The sequence below is a fragment of the Lutra lutra genome, chromosome 2 (genome assembly GCF_902655055.1).
Source record: "Lutra lutra chromosome 2, mLutLut1.2, whole genome shotgun sequence".
In the NCBI taxonomy this organism is placed as follows: domain Eukaryota; kingdom Metazoa; phylum Chordata; class Mammalia; order Carnivora; family Mustelidae; genus Lutra; species Lutra lutra.
This window is the reverse complement of record NC_062279.1, coordinates 23,021,325-23,045,771: the sequence shown is the minus strand read 5'-3', so window position 1 is coordinate 23,045,771 and position 24,447 is coordinate 23,021,325. Positions and strand designations below refer to the sequence as shown.

Here is a 24,447-nt window from a genome sequence, read left to right as displayed (position 1 = left end):
GATGAAAGCAACTATTAAAGATCTACTTTGAAGACAAACAAATTCTTGACAAGTGTAATTAAATCATCAAATGGCTTGGTAAAAATCAGACTGCAGAGAGGAAAGAATAGGAACATCAGCAGAAAGACTGCTGCCCCGTCCCTATCAACCTACCCCAGAGTGCAGGAGGCATGTCCGGGGGAAGGTTTGGGGTTTCCCTGGTGGTGGAGCTCCTCCAAATGATGGTGTCTCCCTGGGCCCTTCATGGAAGAGATTGATTCAGCCAACATAAGCATAGGTTTACCATTGCTCCACGCAAAATATTGAAGGACCCAAATGTGTAGCAAATCCCATGGTAATTTTAAAGTTGAACTGCTATAAATAACTGGGCATTCTTGATCCCTGAATATGGAATATGTACACAGGGAAAGGAAATATTGCAAATTATAAGTACTGTAACATACATGGAAAATGCAATGTCTTAAATAAAACTGTATTTTAAATTGGCAAAAAATAAACCGACAAATGAACAAGCCATGTGAGAGAGGTTGGAGGCAGATCCTGACTTGCCTTGCAACATCTTGCTTGCAACCCAGTTTTCTGATCCATAGAAACGGTGAGATAAGAGACATTGATTTTGTTTTGTTTTGTATTTAGGATTTTATTTATCTATTTGAGAGAGAGAGAGAGAGAAAGAGAGAGCATGAGCGGGGGAGAGAGAGGGAGAAGCAGTCTCCCTGCTGAGCAGGGAGCCTGATGCAGGGCTTGATCCCAGGACCCTGGAATCATCACTTGAGCCAAAGGCAGACACTTGGCCAACTGAGCCACCCAGGTGCCCCTAAACATTGGTTTTAAGTCACAGAGTTTGGAAGTAATTTGTTATAGAGCAATAATAATCTAAATCTATAACCATAAGACTCTCTTTTTCAATAATTTGAATATTGAGTGACATAGGATGAAAAATAGTGGGAGCTCATCCACAATCAGGAAAGGAACCTGTAAGAAATGTCTTTGATTTCTGTTATCCACACTACAGTCCTGATCTCTATCCTTCTGGAAGTCTTACCTAACTTTTCATTTGAACAACTCCCTATTTTTCCAAAGAATTCCTTTGTACTTCCTGTTATCCAGAAAGTATTTCTGGCATATTTAGAACAATATCCAGAACTACCAAAGGTTGCTAACTTAGCTTTAAAATATATATTAACATTTTTTCCAAGCAAAAGAGGGAGAAATCAAATAATATCAGAAATGAGAATTTATAACAATAAAAAAAGAAATTTTATAAACTATAAATAAACATAAAGCTCATGCTAAAATATCTGGATAAATTGAATGGATGCATATCTGGAACAAATAAATCAATCAAAGGGTTCAGAAAGAATGAAACACCTAAACGGACAAATAATTGGCCTATAAGGTCAGAAAATTTTATTGCTAAGTTATTTTAAGTTTAATATTTTTCTAAAAATTCTGGCTGATTCCATAAACTGCAAAGTATTCAATAAGTTACAATTGGAAAATGGGAGAAAAAAATGTTTAACTTATTGTATAATTATCTAAAAATACCAAGAGAATATTAAAGCCTCAAGAATTTAAATAGAAGATATACACAAGCACACAATACAGACCGCAAACACATCTATGTGTGAATGCCTGTGTTTTAGTCAATATTCCCTGTAATGAAGCAGAAAACAGAAGATACTATATCAAAGCAAAACAAAACCTTACATTCAAATTTTAAAATATCACGTTAGATAAAGCCAAAAGAAGAAGAATACACAGAACCTCTTAAGATAGAACTACAAACTTTACAAAGTTATAAAAGAGCATATAGACAAAAGGAGAGGCATTCATTATTTTACAATTAAAAATCTGCTGCATTATGAAGGTAAGACCCAGCAAGTCAGGGACCGTATCTGCCTTACTCATTTGCTATTTAAATAACTAGGGTTTAGCATTATGCTCAGTAGGTACTGGAGCTGGTATTCAATAAATAATTATTGAATGGTGGGGCACTGGGTGCTCAGTCAGTTAAGGTGTGAGTCTTGGTTTCAGTTCAGGTCATGATCTCAGGGTCATGAGATCAAGCCCTGTGTGAGGCTCTGTGCTTATCAGGGAATCTGCTTGAGATTCTCTCTCCCTCTCCCTCTACCCACCCCCGACTCATGCTCTCACTCTCTCTCTCATTCCCTCTTCCTCTCAAATACATAAATAAATCTTTAAAAAACTAAAAATAAAAACCACATAATAATCTCAAAAAACCTGAAATTGCTTTTGATAAATTGTATATGAGAGAAAAAACTTTATAGAGAATAACCACAGTATGACACTCTTAAAATTAACTTTTTAGTTTTGAATGCGTTTGAGAAAGCTGCACAAACTGAGAAAAAAAGAAAGTGGCCATCTATTACAGCCTTTTAAATTGCGTCTTCTCGCCATCGGTTACCCTCATCTCTTGCTCTGTCGCAACCCAGTTGTTCTATCTTTACGGCAGCCACAAGGGGGGGTTACTTGCTTCTTGATCCAAGATCCCAAATAGGCTGTTCAAGGCTTGGATCCCAGTTGTTTATCCAGTCATGCTGTAACCTGCCCTGAGTACCTTCCTGTCCCCGCATTACTGATGATGGGCCTCATTTATGCTGCATCTACTGTTTGCAGGAATAGTTTGTTGAATGTCTTTTGGGCTCTGAATTCTGTTTTCTCTTGTTCAGGAGAATCTCTTAGATTTTGATCTTTTTCAAGTTCCTAAATGCTTTTTAAGAATGGGTCTGTATTTATCCTCCTCTGTTTTGGATTACTTGTATAGATTTGGCACAGGAAGAGGAGACTTCCACATATGATCAGTCTGCTTTCTTGAACCGGAGCTATTATCTATGTTTCTTGAAAGAGACACACCTACAAGGGCACCTGGGTGGTTCAGTCAGTTAGGTGGCTGACTTCAGCTCAGGTCATGATCTCAGGGTCCTGGGATTGAGCCCTCATGGGGCTCCCCCTCAGCAGGGTGCCTGCTTCTCTCCCTCTCCCCCTCTGCTACCCCGACTCGTGTGCTCTCTCTCTCTCTCTCTCAAATAAATAAAATCTTGAAAGAGAAGAAAGAAAGAAAGAAAGAAAGAAAGAAAGAAAGAAGGAAAGAAAGAAAATTAATAAAATACTGGATGACTTAAACAGCAAACATTTATCCTGACAGTTCCAGAGGCTGGAAGTCTGAGATCAGGCATCAGCATGGTGGGTTCTTGGTAAAAGCCTATTTCTGGCTTGCAGATGGCTCCCTTCTTACTGTGTCCTCACATGACAGGGAGCTGTGGTGTCTCTTCCTCTTTCAAGGACACTCATCCCATCATGGCAATGAAGCCAAACTCTTTTCTTTCTGTCACTTTAAAATCCCCAGATTTAGGGCAGGGTAGAGAGCGGGATACATTCTTCTAATTGCGTTTTTAAATAATATTGGAGTTTTTTAAACCTGCAATAAAAAGTAAATAAATTTTATATAGTTGATGTGCATGAACTTCCTACTTTGACTGTTTACATGAAAAGGAAATTAATTCTATACAGGAGTGGGCACAATGTGTAAGAAATCTTCAGAAGGAAGGAATTCATGGAAAAGCATGAATACCTGAGAAAAATCAGAGCTTGGCAATTCTATGACATAAACAGAGTCTAGGGGCAAAGCAATCTTAGAAGCTAGGGAATTAAAACCCGACTTTTGCCTTTTAATCTATGTGCACACATCTGCAAAATGTTGAGTAAATGCTGTAGTGGTACCATGGGGACCGTCAATATTGATATTGCTTATGGATAAAGGGAAATCACCAAGGAAAAACAGACTAAGCAAACCAACTTCACTGTGTCAAAGAGTCCCGATTACAAACGTTTTCGAGAACTACCCCATGAGAATATCTGTTCATCATGCCTTTCCTTAAGTGTGTCATTACATCTGCATCATTTTTTCATTATAAATTGATTATTTTTTAAAATGATGTATTTGTACTTACTCTCTTGATCATGCTCTTTCAGATCACAACTTCTAAAATGATAACATCCTGCTGGCAGGTTTCCATCAAACAGAACAATGAGTGTAATTAGAGTTTGCTTTCTGTCTTTCTGTCTGATACTTTAGAAGGAAATTGTCTAAAAATCACATTTTTGTTCATGTAGATTGTCAATATGTCTTAATTGCTATTATGTGTTATGTTTACACAATATGAACAGATTGGCAGTTTGATAAAACATCATTTCGCTGTCATGAAAACATCCACTTTAAATATAAGCAGTCCTCACTTTGAATGGTTGTGTAGGACAATGAAAATGATCATACCAGTTGAAAATGTGATAAGGAAGTTTAGTCAGTGAGAAAAACTATGAATAGCCCCATTAACTTTAACTTTGGTCCAAACATTAAGAACTCTCTTACCCTAAGCTATAAATGTATAGGAAATTTTTAAAAATAAGAGTAAAAATGTTACTTCCTTGATACACTGTAATTTTTAAAATTGAAGCATTGAAGATTTAAGTCTTTTATTCCTTTATAAGAGGAAAATATATCAGGAGAAGGATCAGTAACACTTGCCTTTGGGTGATTATATGACATTATATAGAGGAAGCATTTTTTTTTATCTTGGCAATTTTTTATATTCTTTTCTAAGATAGAATACCTATAACATTTTATCTCTTGCTCTTAAGTCATGAAATACCGCTGAGAGTTCCTTTAATGTGAAGTTTTAGCCAGTGTCAGTTCATCTAGAACATCTTAATTATTTTTGTCACAACCACTTCTGTAATTTTTGTTAGTTAGTGGCCTTCACCTTGTTCCTTTAGCTGCACAGCTAGAGTCTCTTGAATAGGAGCCAGTTCCACTCTCCCCAGTCAGCTGTCTCTCTTAAACTCCGTTCACAAGTGTTCTGAATTTGACTTCTAGCACAAATACTTTACATTTTCTTGTTCCTTCTTTCATCTTCCTTGGGCAGTTTCCTCTTTTGAGATCCATTTCTGTAAAATGTCATGTGGGTTTATCACTAGGAAACAAAAAGTCACCCCAACCACATGCTCTGCTGTCTGTGCATAAACCCAATGCCAGACATGCAGGGACAGACAAAGATTAACAAAGATAACATTGCAGAAAATGCACATGTTAGTTGATCTATGTGCATCAAGGAGCTAGCACGGAGGTGTGCTTTACAAAATCACTCCTGGTGAAAACACTATGGAAACTGAAAACTAACCCATGTGGCTGAAGGAATAACATGTTTATTTAAACTGGGATCATAAAAAACAAAATTCAACTGAGTAAATGTCAAAGATCTTAGCAGCTTTATTCAGTGGATCATAAATTAGGCAGCATCCAGAGGATGGATGAGAGCTCCAAAGATCTTGTAAGGCAGGAGCTTTTTCGAGACCAAAGTGAGCAAGAGAAATACTGGGCGTTTGCTGATTTGTAAAAGCAGGGTTACTTTCCTCATACAAGGCAAAGGGAAGTCTTGGAGCCAGTTTAGTAACTTGTGGCGGAGCAGGCAAGCATTTATTGACATAGACCCTCCTGTTCCAGGAGATCTGAGCATAAATATGTAGTGAAGTTTGGTTTGCTGATGGGGGACCTAGCATGAGTAACCATCGTGTCCCAACCTGGTTACTTTAACAATGGTAACTGAAAATGACTCATCAGATTATTCAAGGTGAAGATGGCCTGTACAAGGACATGAACAGGCTAAAAGTTAAAGGCTAGAACACAATATCCCATGTCAAACACACACACACACACACACACACACACACACACACACAAGTGTATGCACATGTACACTGGCTATCCTAACATCAGAAAAGTAGATTTTATGAAATAGTAACAGGCTTAATGAAGTTCTTTCTTTTTTTTTTTTTTTTAAAGATTTTATTTATTTATTTATTTGACAGAGAGAGAGATCACAAGCAGGCAGAGAGGCAGGTAGAGAGAGAGGAGGAAGCAGGCTCCCTGCTGAGCAGAGAGCCCGAAGCGGGGCTCGATCCCAGGACCCTGAGATCATGACCTGAGCTGACGGCAGCGGCTTAACCCACTGAGCCACCCAGGCGCCCCAATGAAGTTCTTTCTTAATGGCATTTTAATATTTGTTTATTTGCTTGTCAGTTTGTTTTTATTAAAATATTTTTGTAGGTCAAGGAGCAGATGCTAGGAAAACTGGAAAGGTTGATAAAACAGACAAGAGAGAGCACAACTTACTGGGTAGAACTCAAACTACAGGACGGAATGGAATTCAGGGCAGTGATGGAGATATAATTTCTGAAAACCAGGGATTGGAGGGACAAAGTCACCGTCTGACACGAGGGGCAGGGCTGATGAAGGCCCCTGTAGGGAGGTGTGCACGCTGGAGTCAGTAACTGGAGGAAGTTCAAGCTTTTTTTCACATTTTTATCAAGGTTGCATGAGTTTAGATAATTTGTTAAGTGTTTGATAGAAGCTTGATTAGCTGCTGAGAGGAGAAAAGTAAGGACAAATAAAAAGATTGACTGGTTATGAAGGCTCAGTGAAACTGGAGATGAGAATGTGTGTTCCAGCAATCTACAGCGTCTTCTCAAGCCCTCACTGCCCCCCACCACCCAGGAAAAGGAGCTGAGGAATGAAGTCATAGGTTTGATTAAAGTAGGAGATTTGAGGAGCAGCCATTTAAAAAATAAAGGAAACTTTGTTAAAAGTGTTAGTGATCTAGTAGTTCTAATAGTTAATTTTTTTCTCCTAATGATCAGAAATGATAAAGGCAATGGGGAATAGTAATATGAAAAAAGCTGAAAGACCAAAGACCACAGTGCCTACAAAAGTGACATAAGTCATAGCTGGTCTTGGGTGAACTTGACAGATTCTCTCGTCCTCAATTCCAACTACCCAATTGGAAGGTATGCCCGATGATGTCTGTCAAACATTTTTAAATGAAGATCTGTCCTCTGAAATATTATAGAATGTTATTTTAGAACTTTAATTATCATATCTAGAATATTTACACTAACTATGAGATTTTAAAAAATATTTATTTTTATTTGAAAGAGACAGAGTGCACATGTGCATTCGAGTGGGGGAGGGGCAGAGGGAGAGAAGCAGACCCCCACTGAGCATGGAGACCCATGAGGGGCTTGATCTCACAAACCTGAGATCAAGACCTGAGCCCTGAGCCGAAAACAAGTAAGGCACCTAACCCACTGAGCCACCCAGGTGCCCCAAATTATGAGATTTTTTTTTATCCCAGCACTACAGTTATTAATCAGTAGTACCCAAGTTAGAGTAAGTCATATGCAAATACAGTTAAATGGCACACAGGTATCTCAAAGCTGTGAAAGCCACTGGTGAATTATAAAAGAAATTTAGAAGTTTTCCACCCCCTATGACTTCACTTGGATGAGAGTTTAAAACATGATATTGAAATTAGGAAGAGCTACATTGTTTATGTTTAAGAGTAGCTGAAGGCACAGGTAACAAACTATAAAGAAAGCCCATGGCTTTATGTTGAATTATGAAAAAGTATTCCTTGTTCTCTTTGGTCTACATTTGAAGTTCCTAAATCTTAAACAATATTGATAGTTAAGTGATTTAATTCAGAATAATTATAAAACAGTTCTTTATCCACCTGGAAAGTAAAAAAAAAATTATATATGATAATATCAGTGTTGTATGGCTATTCCCCTTATGGATGACTTAATTGTGTTCCTCACCTTTCGTTCATATGCTTAGACTGGTTTGCATCCCAAATCTGGTTACTATTCACTTTCTGAATTATAAAACTTTGTATTGATTTCTGATACTGATACACATCATTATGTCAGCTGTAGAATAAAGAGCTATTAACTTTGTTGCCTTCAAATTGAAAGTCAGCAATTTTTCAGTTTGTTTTTCAGTTTTCATATAGATGTATAGTCCATCCTAGTAAGATTTGGAATTACTATATTCAGGCAATAACATAAAAGGAATCAGTATTGTTTATTACTGGTTGCAGAAAAATGAAATTATGTAAAAAGAGAAGATTGGATTATCTGTTAAAATATTTTCTCTTAATGAGATTTTATTTCTATATTTTAAAATATAACAAGAATCAGAATATATTCTCATAATTTGAAGCTCCACATGGCTTATGACATGACATGAAATTTTATGCGACTTGATTCAATTTATATTCAAATGCATAAAAGTTTTCAGAAATATTTACTTACTATCTTTATCAACATTAAAATGTGCTACTTTGTGTTTAATATACATTTAAAATAGTGAGAATATTCTCTTCTTTAGAAAGACTAATGGCTCAATAGCTTTAAGCTTGACATAGATATTATAGGACTAATACTCCTTTTTTTCATGCTCTAATTTATTAATATTGAAATTCTCCCCTGGCTTGAAGGTTCACAAGATCTAGCTGAGTTTTTACCCTCAGCATCAGCTGAAATTTTAGTATCAAAATATTACCCAGGAATTATTTAATTAAAAACTACTTTCAAATTGTGTGATTTTTAAAAAAGATAATTCACTCCTTTTTCCTCACTTGGAATAGATTTCTTTCATATATACTAGAGATCTGATGCTGGTAAAATGTTGAAAAAGAAAAAAACTAGTGAAGGGATCTTTTTATATGTCCAGGAAATGTTTTTAGTGGATATCACAGAACTGTGATGACCTGGCTTACTACGAGATCACAACAGCTGACTTCTTCCCAACAAGTGCACATCTCTGGAATCTTTGATTTTCCTCCTCATATTCTGAGGATTCCCTCCCTGAGTTCCCATAGCAATCCTTCCAAATTTAATTGTTGAATTCTTTTCACAGCTTCATTCCTAAATCAAATGCTCTCCAGTTCACTCCGTGCACATTCTTGCCTCCCTACCTTCATTCTGTTGTCCTCAAGAAATGCTGCCTCCTATGCAAGGGTCAATAATTTGGCATACCTTGTTTTCACCTAATTATCAAAGATCCCTTCATAGCATGCCCTGGGTCAACTAACCTAGCATATATATATGAAATGTATAGAAATACTACTACCAATAATAGCATTATTTCATACAATTTAAGTTTACAAAGAGCTTTTATGAGTTTTCTGATTTGATCAGGAACAAACTACTTTTTTAAAAAAAGGTTTTATTTATTTCTTTGTCAGAGAGAGAGAGGGAGCACAAGTAGGGGCAGTGGCAGGCAATGGGAGAAGCAGGCTCCCTGCTGAGCAAGGAGCCCGATGTAGGACTTGATCCCTTGACCCCCAGATCATGACCTGAACCAAAGGCAGATGCTTTACTGACTGAGCCACCCAGGTGTCCCAGGAACAAACTACTTTTAAATAAAAGTTGTCATGACTGCATGCATGAACAAATGTACTAATGGATACCATCAATATTTAGAAACCAGTAACTACATGCTAGTTGTTTATATTAGTGTTATTTTAACGTAAGCTCAGGTAATATTTAGTGTATTCCAATAAATTCCAGATATATTACCACTCAAAAGTAAACAGGAACAAAAGTGACAAGATCCAGTCCCTACCCTCCAAAACATGTCAGTAAGTAAATGGGAGTGAAAGTCATGGAGCTAGGCTTGGATTTGAACCCACTAGGTTCACCTGAGAACTCTCATAATTAAAAACATCCATTGCATTTCTTCTCTGAAATCAAATTTCTCATTTCTAATGAAGTAATGCCCAGGTGGACTTTACAAAAAATTAATGAGAATTAAAAATCCAGGGGTGCCTGGGTGGCTCAGTCAGTTAAGCATCTGCCTTCAGCTCAGGTTGTGATCTTGGGGTCTTGGTGTCTGCCCCTGTGACAGCAGAGAGTCTGCTTCTCCCTCTTCCTCTGCCCCTACCCCCAGCTTCTGTGCACATGCTCTTTCTCTCTCTCTCTCTCTCTTTCCAATAAATAAATAAAATCTTAAAAAAAGAATTACAAATACACAGCAAAAACAATCTTTACATACTATCTTTTAGTCTTAATATTTATGAGTTTAACCTTCATTAAAAAATTTTTGCACTATTGCCTAAGTTTTAATTTTAGTATCCTACATCACCTTTCTATACGAGCACCCACTGAGTACATTCTTTTCAGGGCTCCTGTTCAATAAAATGCAGAGTAAATTCGATGATCCGACATACGTTCTTGAATAATTAAGTTACACTGATGATGTCACATTAAGGTTGCTGTGTGCTCCCTTAAGTTTTCTCATTAGTTAAGTAATACGCCTATACAACACCCTCCCACCATGTTGTCATCTAAATTTGTGCCTCTTTTAATTTACAAATTACTCCATATTCTGAGCCTTTGGGTTATTTTCAAGTTGTCAAACCTCAAATACCAAAAGTCTACTGGATCTTTTCTTGTGCAGATCAGCCTTCTCTTGACCTTTAGAACGTCTCACTCAAGAGGACTTAAAAAGTAAACTTCTTTTTCAGACATGCAAACTTACAGAGCATATGGTTAAGGGAATCTCATTACGCTACCTTTGGAACAGACGAGAGATCTATACCTGGACTGCAGTGGCCTGTAATGAGTAATAGGTAAAACAAATTAAGCAATAACTCTTCAAGCAAAAAAATTTGAAGTGAAGTAAGCTAATTAACGTCACCATATAAAATTTTATCCAGAGTTAGACATTGCTATGAAAAAGGGAAGAGTGATAAAGATCATAAACATTCCTTGCTTTTCAAATCAGTGGAGAGAAAAAAAAAAAAAAACATTTAAGAAGGGGTAGTGGCCATCTGACTAACAGTTGAGAAAGGAAAGCTAGCCCCTCTATACCAACAAAGATTAGAAAATAAATTTTAGGGGTGCCTGGGTGGCTCCGTGGGTTAAAGCCTCTGCCTTCGTCTCAGGTCATGATCCCAGGGTCATGGGATCGAGTCCCACATCGGGCTCTCTGCTTGGCAGGGAGCCCACCTCCCCCTCTCTCTGTGCCTGACTCTCTGCCTACTTGTGATTTCTGTCAAATAAATAAATAAAATCTTTTAAAAAAGAAGAAAGAAAGAAAGAAAATAAATTAAAAAAATAGAATAAATGTTCCTTCACCAGTTTTGTTACTTAATTATGATGTATAATGCCTATAAAGAAAAGTAAATGAAATGGTGTATATATAATTTAACGAATTATTAGCAAATGAACACACATAAAACCCCTTCTCCGATTCAGAAATGGATGACTTACAGCCTCTCAGAAGCCCAGCATTCTTGTTCCCATTCACGACATCACTTCCCCAGAGGTACAGAGGTAACTACTATTACGACTTTTGCATTTATTTCCTTTTCCATGCATACTTTTTTACCACATGTATGCATCTCTGAAATAAGAGATAAGAGATGCCGGTTCAGAACCTTATCTGACTAAATCTTATGTGTTATTTGGATTTTGCTTCTTTTTTAAACAAGTTATAAGAGGTATAAGATTGATCTGTACCGTTCCCTACATCTTTAGTTTGCTCATTGGCTTTGCCGAATAATATACCATTATGATAATACCCTAAAAGAGTAGCCTTCCAATGTGGTCCGCTGATACCTTGTGTTCTCGAATCTCTTTCAGGATGTCGGTGAGATCAGCGCTATTTTCATTGTAACAATATGAGGCTATTTGACTTTTTCACTATGTTTCATTTGCATCAATGTGTCAAAGTCACAGCTGGGTAAAATTGCTGGTGCCTTCATACAGTTAATGCAGTGGCACCAAGCTAGCCTGGTACCCCTTGTTTTCTTCACTGCCTGGCATTCACAGGAAAAATAATCCTGTCAGTTTCACAGCAGAGTAGCCTTGAGGAAGCCCTAAATGTTACTATGTTTTTAAACACAAAGCCCAAGTATGCTTTTCAAAATAGTCAGCATGTTAAAATGGGAACATGTGAAGCACTCTTCCTTATACCACAATATGAAAGAAAAACACTTGTGCAATTGTCTGAATTGTTAGCTCAATTAGCCACTTTTTCATGAAATACGTTTTTATTTAAAAAACTATTGGCAGACACAATATGGTTATTGAGACTTGAGTATTTGACAGACATGTTCTCAGATAAGAAAAAAGCGAACTTACACTTCAAGAGAAAAGGGGGGATATATGTGTTGTCAATGACATAATTAATATTTTAAAGCAAAAATTCAAAATTTTTAAAATGTCAGCTTGACAGATTCCCAAAACTTACTGACTTTTAAAATGAGGTGAATAGTGATATTTTTAAAATGTAATTTTTTAGAATATGTATGTATGAAGACAGGTATAAACATTTGGGAGATTTGCATAATAAACTGCATTTTCCAAATAACCCTACATAATGTTAGGAAATCAAGAAGAGAAAGTTTCATTCAAAGTATAAGATAGGCCAATAGTTCTCAATGTAACAGAGTAAAAAAACAGTTTGTTAATATGGCTTCAGATTTAACATTTCAGTTAACCTTGAAGAAATCAACCCTTGGGGCGCCTGGGTGGCTCAGTGGGCTAAGCCTCTGCCTTCAGCTCAGGTCGTGATCTCAGGGTCCTGGGATCAAGTCCCACATCGGGCTCTCTGGTCAGCAGGGAGCCTGCTTCCTCCTTTCTCTCTGCCTGCCTCTCTGTCTACTTGTGATCTCTCTGTCGAATAAATAAAATCTTTAAAAGAGAAAGAAAAAGAAAGAAAGAAAGAAAGAAAGAAAGAAAGAAAGAAAGAAAGAAAGAAAGAAAGAAATCAACCCTTGATGGAGCAACTGGATAGCTCAGTGGGTTAAGTGTCTGCCTTCAGCTCAGGTGATGATCCCCATGTCCTGAGGTGGAGCCCTACATCGGACTCCCAAGCAGGGAGCCTGCTTCTCCCTCTCCCCACTGCTCATGCTCTCCCGCTAGCTTTCTCTCTCTCTCTCTCTCAAATAAATAAAATCTTTTTAAAAAATGAAAGAGAAAAGAAACCAACCCTTTTCAAATGTGATGTAGTATCAACATAGAATAACCACAATAGTCTTAACAGCTTTTAAAATATTTCTTACTTTTCCAATTATACGTCTGTATGTTTTTTTCATATACTTTAATCCATGTAACATATTGCATCAATGGAATGTAGAAGCTGATATAAGATTTTCCAGCTATCTTCTAATAATCAAACATTAAGGAGATTTACATTTTGCATAAATATAAAGCAACAGTTGTTTTTTTTTTCCTGTGTGGAAATGTGTTTTTCATAAAATATTTATGAATGTATGCAGTGAATTTATTGTCTTAAATAATTTTTATATCTTCAATTTTAATTTCTGATATAAATATTAAACTCACCTAAAGGAAGCCCTTGGGTGCTCAGTGATTTATAAAATTTTAAAGGTTTCCTAATAAGAAAGGGTTTGAGAGGGGTGCCTGGGTGGCTCAGTGGGTTTAAGCCTCTGCCTTCGGCTCAGGTCATGATCCCAGTGTCCTGGGATCCAGCCCAGCATCAGGCTCTCTGGTCAGCAGGGAGCCTGCTCCCCCCTCTCTCTCTGTCTGCCTCTCTGCCTACTTGTGACCTCTGTCTGTCAAATAAATAAGTAAAATCTGAAAGAAAGAAAGAAAGAAAGAAAGAGAGAGAGAGAGAGAGAGAGAGAGAGAAAGAAAGAAAGAAAGAAAGAAAGAAAGAAAGAAAGAAAGAAAGAAAGAAAAAGAGAGTGGGTGGGTTTGGGAATCAGTGTACCACAGTATCTATTCATTTTATTCCTAATAGATGTTTGAGTTGTTTCCAACTGGGCCTGTTACAAAAACATTTATTTGAAGATTAGGTTTAGTTACATCTCCTCCTGCATATGTGCAAGGATTTCTTTGAGGTGTTGGGATGGTTAATTTTATGTGTCAACTTGGCCAGCCTGGGCCTCGGGTGCCCAGATTAAACAATATTTCCAGGTGTGTCTGTGTGAGTATCTCTGCTGTTTGAGATTAGCATTTGAGTTGTGGACTCAGTAAAGTAAATTGCCCACCTCAGAGTATCAGGAGGACAGGGGCTAATCCCCTGCGGGCCTGAATAGTATTTGCACAAGTGGCTGCTCCTATTCTCAGGCCTTCAGACTTGGGCTAAATTATGCCCCTGGCTTTGCTGGAACTCTAGTTTGTAGATGCCGGATCATGGGACTCTTCAGCTTTCCTAATCACATGAGCCAATTTCTCTTAGTGAATCTCCTTTATCTATCTATATCTACATCTATATAAAGAGGGATATCTCCTACAGGTTTTATTTCTTCGGAGAACTTTGACTAATACAAGTATATACTTAAAAATGAAATTATTGAACTAGAATATCTTCTATTCTTTTTTTTTTTTTAAAGATTTTATTTATTTGTCAGAGAGAGAGAGGAGAGAGAGCGAGCACAGGCAGACAGAATGGCAGGCAGAGGCAAAGGGAGAAGCAGGTTCCCTGACGAGCAAGGAGCCCGATGTGGGACTCGATCCCAGGACGCTGGGATCATGACCTGAGCCGAAGGCAGCTGCTTAACCAACTGAGCCACCCAGGCGTCCCTCTTCTATTCTTTTATACCTCTTATTTTGTAGGAATATTTCATGTGGTCTGGATATCACATTTTTTTCATGTTAGGTAAATCCAAGTATTTTTCTCACACTCTGTGGCTTTTCTTATCATTTTTCTTACTAAAATATTGTTTATATGATAGTTGAGAAAGATTCTTTGAACCAAAAAAGAAGCAGAAAAAACAATCATAAAGAATTGATGGTTCTAAAAAAAAAAGATAGTTCTGACTATATAAAAGTTTTTAAAAATCATGTAATAAAAATACCACAACAAGCAGAATCAAATGTAAAAAAAAAAGGAAATAATTATAATAATAATCAAAACATAAGAAATCATGGTTCTCCGTACATAAGTTCTCATAAAATCAATAAGAAAAAAAAATTTCAAACGACTATGCAATGGGTAAGAGATTCATAAATTAATGTAAATTACCAACAAACTGAGAAGTTTAGGTTAACCTAACCTACAATCAACGAAATGCATAAAACATATTCACAAGAAAAAAATTGTAATTATTTAATGGCAAAGTTAAAAATAGCAGAACAAACTTAAAAGCGATAAAGGTTTAAGGAAACAGGTCCTTGCTTCCATGAACTGCTAATGGAAAGGCAAAATGGTACAATTCTGGAACACAACTTTGGTATTGACCAAATTAAGTTTTAATTTTAACCCAATGAAAACTACTCTTATCTATATAAACAATACGATTAAACATATGTTTTTGTGTCATAATGTTGAAAGATACATGAAAACCAGCGATAATCTCACCACATAGGAGAAACCGTTATAAATATTTGGGGGTATTTACTTTTATGCTATTATATATGTATAATTTTCAGTGGAAGCGGTATTGAAAGAATATGGGGTAAGAAAAAAAAGAAAGGAGAAACATTAAAAGTGTCAAATTGCCTGGGATAACTTTAAGTTCACATAAATTCTCCCTTTGCTTTGAGATTTTAATCTGTTGTCTGCTAAAAGCAGTAAGTTAACTGAAAAAAAAGCAGTATGTTAACCAGAAAATATGATTGCGATCCCTGCTGGTGGAATACTAATTAGCATTTCACCATATATAGATGTAGATGTTTGTATGTATAAATCTGTGTGCGTAGATATGCTTTCTAAATAACTTGTAATAGTTATCCTCTAATTACATAATTTTAATCAGCATTACCATTATTTTTATTATGTTATCAGATTAGTTCTCTATGTTATCTCATTCAATGTCTGTTCATCCCACCCTTCTTCTAGAAGGAGAGTGAAAGCAAACAATAAATAAAAAAACTACATTTAACATTTTCCAAACCTCCTCGGAGATTGAGGCTGGATACAAAGTCTCCAGCTGGAAAAATTCTTTCACAAATCAGAAGGTGGACATGTGATAGAGGCTGTCCTCCTGGTGTCCTTGCCCAGAGCTTCAGGCAAGCAGCTACATGGAGCTTTACACCTTTCCTGCCTCAAAGGTCTGGAGAATGGTGTTCATTCTTCAGGTCCCTGGATGAGAGAATCAGTTGAAGAGGCAGAGGCCTGGGCCTGTTTCTTTGGGCCCAGATCCCTCCAGGGGAGACCTTAGAGATGGTAGGTCCCCAGGGAGTACATTTCTGAATTGTTGTGGGAGACATTCCAAGAGCCCCAACCTAGATTTGGCCCCTTTCAGCTCTTTCAACAATTTTGTGGATACCTTATCGTTTGAATTAAATACTTTTCTTCTTAGGGTGCCTGGACAGCTCAGTAGGTAAGCATGTGACTTGTAATCTTGGGGTCATGAGTTCAAGCCCCATGCTGGGAGTAGAGTTTATTTTTGAAAAGTACTTTTCCAGGGCACCTGGGTTGGCTCAGTCAGTTAAGCATCTGCCTTTGGCTCAGGTCATGGTCCCAGGGTCCTGGGATTGAGCCCCATTGAACTCCCTTCTTAGCAGGGAGTCTGCTTGCCCTTCTCCCTTCTGCCTGCTGCTCTCTCTGCCTCTCGCTTTTGCTCTTTGTCAAATGGATAAATAAATCTTAAAAAAAAATTTTTTTTCTGCTTAAAATTCCCTAATACACTGAAAGTTACAGGTTTCTGTTTTAGTGCATTGAACTCTGAGTTAAATTAAAAATACTTAAAAGTTGATAAATTAATAAAAATAACTATAAGCAGGGTTTAGCAAATTTTTCTCATTAAGGGTCACATAGTAAAAACTTTTAGCTTTTTGGAACATACACTGTCTAACAGATATTCACCTCTGAAGTTGTAGTAAAAGCAGCCATAAATAATATGTAAATAAATTGTCATGACTGTATTCCAATAAAACTTTATTTATAAAAACAAGCAGTTGGCCATAAATCGTTGACCCATATATAAGGATAAGATCATGAAGGTTATAATAAACATTTGAGTCAAATATCTTGAGAAACATAAACATGTTTTTTAAATGAAATTATATTATTAAATTCTATGACTGAAAATAGATACACATATTTCTATAATTTTCCTTTTGTTTCAGTAAATAACAGAAAATGTGGTTTTGAGTTCCTGTGTTTCATGAACAAGATGACATTCTTTTTCACAGATTCTGTAAATGTAATGAAATTGATTTCATTCTAAAGATATTATAAAATATTTCTGAGAGTTCTATAAAATTCATTTTATTTGAAATTTTAGAAAATATTCCTAGTGACATTTTGTGAAACTGAAGATTTACAGTGTTCTATTTTATTTAAAAGAGGTAAAGTTGCTACTCTAAGAAATAGTATTTTTAATACTAACATAAATGTATTTTTTGCATATTTATGGCACGATGTCATGCCATTTTCTTTGCAATGTGTAATCCATTATTGAATAAGCTTTGCAATTACAAGATTCTAGTATGCCTTCCTACCCGAACTTCCACTTTTCATTGCCTTAGCCCCAAAATGACTCAGATGAAACTGTGATCTCCCAAATACTCAGGAAAGCAAGGAGAACCTCCTATTGGTGAGTACTAACAAGGTCTTCCACATACAAGTTTCCCTTCCAGATTTTTTTTTTTTTTTTAGATTTTGTTTATTTATTTGAGAGAGAGAGAGTGAGAGAGAGCATGAAAGGGAAGAAAGTCAGAGGGAGAAGCAGACTCTCCAAGGAGCAGGGAGCCCGATGCGGGACTCGATCCCAGGACTCTGGGATCATGACCCAAGCTGAAGGCAGTCCCTTAACCAACTGAGCCACCCAGGTGCCCTCCCTTCCAGATTTTAAATGTAAAGGCAGGAGTGTTTTATTGTTACATTTATTTTACCCACAAGTCTTTCAAAGTATCTAACTCATAATAGAGCCTTACTAAACATATTTTTGAAATGCAGGTGATGTCAGAGAAGTTGGTATGTACCAAAAAGTACAGCAAATATACATTTCAAAGGCCCCAAAGTTGACACCAAAAATTAAATTATAATGACATCACAACAAGAATTATTATAATAATACCAATAATGCTAATTAACACTGAACGATTATTCCCTCTGTAGGAGTGATGCAGACAGACTGAGTCAGAGAACCCAGGGAAGGGTCCCACGGGACCCACTAAGACGGTCCTTGGCTTCATGAAGGATAGAAATCAAATGTGAGCCAAAAAAGTGAAAACAGAGTTTATTAAATAGTGTAAGTGACGGATAGAGAATAGCAGACAGAACATCTGGGAGACTTGGAAAGGAAAGGGAAGGGGTTTATATTAGGAAAAGATCTAGGGTACCTGTCCCTCCAGGGATCCAGGTAGGGTCCAGTCGAAGGTGAGTGTCAGGTGAAGGATGGATTGTTCCCTACCAAAGGCAGCATGAGCCTAACTTGAGTCTGAAGCTAGTGTTCTGGAGAATGTTTGGGATCTGTTCTTCTTAGGTGTTATCAGGTGTTTGGGGCCAAGGACAAAACTCAGAGAATGAATGACTTTTTTTGCTTCTCCCCTGAAGTGAGAACATAGCTTCTTTGGCTTATTCAGAGGCAAAATATGGAGCATGGGAAAAATGGCAGAGAAGGAGCCTTTCTAAAATTGGAGCCCCTGTCCTGCTCAGCGGGGAGCCTGCTTCTCCCTCTGCCTCTGTCATTCTGCCTGCCTGCTTGTGCTCTCTCTCGTTCTCTCTCTTGACAAATAAAAAAATAAAATTAAAAAAAAAAATGGGGGCGCGTGGGTGGCTCAGTGGGTTAAAGCCTCTGCCTTCGGCTCAGGTCATGATCCCAGAGTCCTGGGATCGATCCCCACATTGGGCTCTCTGCTCAGCAGGGAGCCTGCTTCCTCCTCTCTCTCTGCCTGCCTCTCTGCCTACTTGTGATCTCTGTCAAATAAAAAAATAAAATCTTTAAAAAAAAAATGGAGCCCCTCAGTGAAATAAGTCAAGCAGAGAAAGTCAATTATATGGTTTCACTTACTTGTGGAGCATAAGGAATAACACGGAGGACATGGGGAGATGGAGGGGAGAAGGGAGTTGGGGGAAATTGGAGGGGGAGAGGAACCATGAGAGACTGTGGACTCTGAGAAACAAACTGAGGGTTTTGGAGGGGAGGGGGTTGGGGGTTTAGGTGAGCCTGGTAGTGGGTATTAAGGAGGGCACGTATTGCATGGAGCACTGGCTGTGGTGCATAAACAATGAATTTTGGAAAACTGAAAAAATAAAATTAAAAAAAAAGAAAAAAAATAAATTAAAAAAAAAATAAAAATGGAGCCCCTTCAGTTTCCCTACTTCAAAAACATAGCTATAAAGCTCATTTAATTTTCACAACAATCCTGATAGCTTTCTCTTTTATCCTTGTTTTAGAGATGAGGGAAACTGAGGCACAGTAAGATTAAATACATTGAGTAAAGTAAAAAAAATTAGTTATAGGTAACTAATAAGTGATTTTTCTGGAATTTGCTGCCATATAGTTTGGCTTTAGTTTTTCCCCTGATGTTTTAATGTTTGACTTTATAAGCAAAGAAACTGTGATGATTTACATAACAAGAACCCTTTCAACCACTGTAAGATTTAAATCATTAATTTAAATTGCTGAATTATCAAGGAAAAAAAGAATTCTGTCAGGGGATAAAAATAAATAAGAGAATAGAAAATGCAACACCCATTTCATTTACAATCAAAACCAACTCCTCAGTTAAGGTTACTGGGTAAAATGGCTTGCCAATATTAAAAATCAGCTACTAAAGATAAAAGAATATGGTTAATTAGTTAATATTTCCTAAGAAATTGCTCTTTTAGGAAAAAAAATTAGTATTAATAAAGAGGATTCAATTATGTTTTTTTATTTTCAAATTTTAACTTTTTAATTTGCTATTAACAATTGAACAATGGACATTACTGAGAAGGTTCTAGATGCCAGGTGCTGTCATATGTTCTTTACAGATATGAATTTATTCAATTCTAAGTTGTTATTGTTTTTTTAATCCTCATTTTACTGGTAAAAAACAGAAGTAAAATAACTTGCCTGATGTCACAGTTAGTTAATTCCAGAGGCAGGATTCCAGGCTCCCAAGGTTAGCATCCATACTTAATCTGGCATGCTATTTAAATAAGATTCTTGTGCATGACAATGAGTAAATTATCATAAGAAAATAAAAATATTTAGTCCCTGGAAAACAGTGAAGATTTCATAATGTGTCTCTTGAATAAAGAACACCATGTTTCTTTATTGAATAGTTTTTACTAGCTGATTTATAGAATTTTGTCGTTAGTGGTCCCACCTTCCTCCTTTTCTCCTACATTGTATGAATATAGCAAGTGATTTGAATGCAAGGAATTTATTTCAAATGTAAATATAATAATGTCAGTAACAAATTTCCTAACAATTCTCTTTAATCTGTCTCAGCTAGTTGATATTTTAAAATGTAAGTAAGTAATGCAATGTTTTTAGTATAGGTTTTAAAGACAAGCTGGAATATTTAAAATGCCAGTGTTTACCATAGTAAAAAAAAAAAAAAAAAAAAAAAAAGAATAAATAAACAGACAAAATCTCTTCCATATGATGTAAAAGCAGCCAGGGAAGATTGTTCCCTTTGGTGAAGATCAATGCCATGTGAAGTCTGTGTAAATTTGTTGTAAGCATTATGACAGATGGGAAAGAGCTCATTTAAATTTCAAAAACTTTTGCCTCACAAAGGAATTTTCCTAAGGTAATTTGTATTCACATCTAAATAATAGAAGGCTCAAGATTAAGCATGCAATTGCCATTTATGTTACAAAGAAAAATGCAATCTTGAGCAATTTACATTAGTTTTATTTCTTCATTTTTCTGAATCATCCTCTTTGAACTATTATTCAAAAGATGGTGGTGCTTTTTGTCCTTTGTGGGGTATCCTTCACTTTGGCTGACCATAAAAAATTGCTATTTCCTTTCATCCTTATTATCATATTCATGGTTCACCTTAGTTGGGTGCTTTTTGGATGACATCTGTGCCCTGTAGAGAGCTGCAGGACTCCATCAGATCTGTTCAGGCACCTGAACTAATTAACAAAATTCTAACTATTTTCTTTTTATCCTAGATTTGGTAAATTAAGGTGTTTACCTCTAAGTTGTTAGGGATTGAGTGAATATTTTTAAATGGATCGTTATTAAAGATCACAAAGCAGATCTCATATCCGTGTTATGTTATCTAATGAGAAGAAATAGAATATGATCAATTTCCGTGTAAGAATCTATTTATTCAAACTGCCTATGATTCAGGAGAGAGAGCATGCCATTTAGAAAGCTACAATTGGAATAGTGTAAACTATTAGCATTTTAACTCTTAACAATTGAATTGAGAAAGGGGTGGGGGGAAAACTTCTGGACAATGGTGATTAGCCAGAGAAGAGTAATCGGGATTCTTGAGACTATCCGGTTTCTCTACAGCAGCTTCTATTTGTTTTTATCAAGTATCCTCAACACTATAACAGTAAGACATTTGTTTAATGTAAGCAGCAAACAACTTTACTGAAAGATTATCTGGTCCCTCCCACAATCAGCAGGAAAGCTGGAGAACTCAGCCTGAGAAAAAGGCAGGAGTCAAAGACAAAGCACACAGATCCAAACCCTCTTTGACTTAAGGATGATGGAAGTACCACCATCACAGGATTCTTGATAAAAAAATCTTCCTCTGCAGCCTCATTCCTGCCATTGCCATGGATTTTTTTTTTTTTTTTTAACCTATCCTAACAACTTTGTCATAACAACTCAAAACCCAGGCAGGACTTAGTCTTGGCCTAGTCTAACTCACAGCATGCACCCCAGTTATCAAGGAACAGGGAGAGGGACCCTGGAGTTTACATGGTTGGGGAACCCAGCCTCCCCAAAAAGACAGTCACAGTGGGGAATTTACCAAATATGGAAAGGGTCTCTAATGCCATTTTATCAGGAGACAGAGGCCCACATGGATCATCATTATCAGATTTACAGATAATACAATATGTCCAAGAAGGATTAGTTGTTCTGATTCAAACTGAATCTTTTACCTTCTGCTAAGACAATTACCTTCTCTTAGCCTTTGTTTCCTGAGTTCTAAACTGGGATAATATTCTGTCCAGAACATAAAGTCATTGTAAAGAAGGAAATGAGATGAACTGTGTAAACATTCTTTCATCATTTTTTCTTCCATTCAAAAAAGTATTGAGGGATGCCTGGGTGGCCCAGTCAGTTAAGCATCCAACTCTTCATTTCTACTCAGATCATGATCCCAGGATTGTGAGATCCAGCCTAGCACTGAGCTCATGCTGGTCATGGAACGTGCTTGAGATTCTCTCTCTCCCTTTTCCTCTGCTACTCTCCCCGCAACGACAACAACAAAAAGATGTATTAAGGGCCTATTATGTGTGAGACAAAAATGTAAAAAAAAAAAAAAAAGAGTAGTAAAAATTGATACCCTAAACAATGTATAAATGTGAGATATTATTATCAACTTTATTACCAACACTCTAATTTAAAAATACATTGAGAATATGCATGGCCTTATTTATCATTCTGTTTAAAAAATAGGACAAACAGATGAAAAGTTAAATGAGGGATAAATATGAAAATTAGGACAGAAAATTAATGCAGAAGTATCCCCCCCTACTAACACTCCTCTTCTGAGACATATTCCTTCTCCCAATCCAACCATCCAGTTTTTGTGGTGAGTAAGGGACAAGTGGGGCTAGGTAGGGAAAGATAAGTAGGGGGCCGTGGAATCAGGCTCCCAAAAATTCGAAAATGGGGCCGATGAAACCAGACATAAGGGAACAAACCAGACCACCCTGTCCTAGGTGTCAGAGGCTGGGGTCTTGTTATAACAGCTGCTTGAGACCAGCCAAGAATTACTGGACCCTAAAAAGAAGCAAACCATTGAAGGTATTATCACTACCCCTTACTGAATGACGCTATCAATAGAAATGTCAAAAAGATTTGAGTTCCCTGGGTAGCTTTCTATAAAACCCCATTCCTCGGGCGCCTGGGTGGCTCAGTGGGTTAAGCCACTGCCTTCGGCTCAGGTCATGATCTCAGGGTCCTGGGATCGAGTCCCGCATCAGGCTCTCTGCTCAGCGGGGAGCCTGCTTCCCTCTCTCTCTCTCTCTGCCTGCCTCTCTGTCTGCTTGTGATCTCTCTCTGTCAAATAAGTAAATAAAATCTTTAAAAAAAAAAAAAAACCATTCCTCAAAGCCTTCAGTGGCAAACCTATCAGGACCCCTCTCAGGCCTGAGAGCTTTTTCTGTATCCTTGCTTAATAAACTTCTTTCATTTTACTCACTCTCGTTTGTCTGGGAGATTCATTCTTCAAGTCCGTGAGACAAGAACCCACCTCTGCCACATCAGTGAGAGACAGTCTTAGAAAACTCACCTGTAGACAAAAGTGATTGGTCTAATAATAAACCCCTCACCAAGCCTAACCAATCAGAGCTCATTCCTGAAGCCTTTAAACCTAGAACCATTTATAAAATAGGCTCCTTGATCAGAAGCAATATTGCATGGTATACGTCAGGGTTTTTTGGTTTTGTTTTTGTTTTAAGATTTTTCATTTATGTATTTGAAATCAAGAGTAGGAGTGGGGAGGGGGAGGTGGGGGTTGCAGAGGGAGAAGCAGACTCCCCATGGAGCAGGAGCAGGGAGCCCAACAGTGTGGGGGCGGGATCCCAGGATCCTGAGATCATGACCTGAACTTAAGATAGATGCTTAACCGACTGAGCCATCCAAGTGCCAGTGTATCTGCTGACTGTAGAATTGGGAGAAGTACTGAAAGCAGGAGAGGCAACTCCCCATCCTAAACAAGTGTTTATCCCAATGAGATCGTACATTCCTCCTTGGAAAAGATCCAGTGTGATCAAGGTGCCATCAGGCGACTGGTTGGGCCATATCAGTATGTTTCAGTGTTTGCATCTGCTGTCGACAAATCAAAAACTCAGAGGCAGAAGTATCTGAATCAGCCGTATGAGAGAAAGCCCATGTAGTTCAGCCTATGAATCACTTCCATCCCTGTTGCGACATTACTTTGTGTCTGCAGTGGCTGGAGTATAAATCTGACTTTTACCAGAGAAAGTCAATTTGCCAACCAGATGATTGGACGGCCATGGTGGATGCCCTCTAGTGGACATTTACATGGGAAATGAATGTTTTCGTTACCTTGCCCATTCTGAACATTTCATTTCCATGTCCTTCCCTCTGAAATAACCACTTTGCAACATTAATATTTGATTGTGTCCTGATCTCACTAGTTCTCCCAGGGGTGCAATATGGCTTTTAGATTACTATCCTGGTGGGAAGGGAGAAGTTTCTGTGGCTTCTGTTTGACCCCTTCCACCAAGAGAGTTTTTACTCCACAGATCAAGAAATAAATGTGAATTCTGCCAACTGTTAAATATATTTTCAATACACATTTTGTGTCTGGGGAAATAACCACAGGATGGGTCTGTGGTCCCATAGGGTCAACAGTGAGATGGGCTTGGGCCAGAACAGTCCTCATGCACATAAAAAATGGCATGAGTTGAGCCTCTATTTAATAAGTTTCTCTAAGTCACCTCGGTATATTGCCTTAGTATGCTCTGGAGATGGTGTCAAGGGAAACTCATGATACTGTTGTTCTGAATTG

General features: G+C 37.3%; 1 protein-coding gene across 2 annotated transcripts in view; it reads left to right on the top strand.

Annotated features, from left to right (window-relative positions):
- MSR1 (macrophage scavenger receptor 1) overlaps positions 1–24,447 on the top strand; it is a 264,617-nt gene that overhangs the window by 149,183 nt on the left and 90,987 nt on the right. The window lies entirely within an intron of this gene.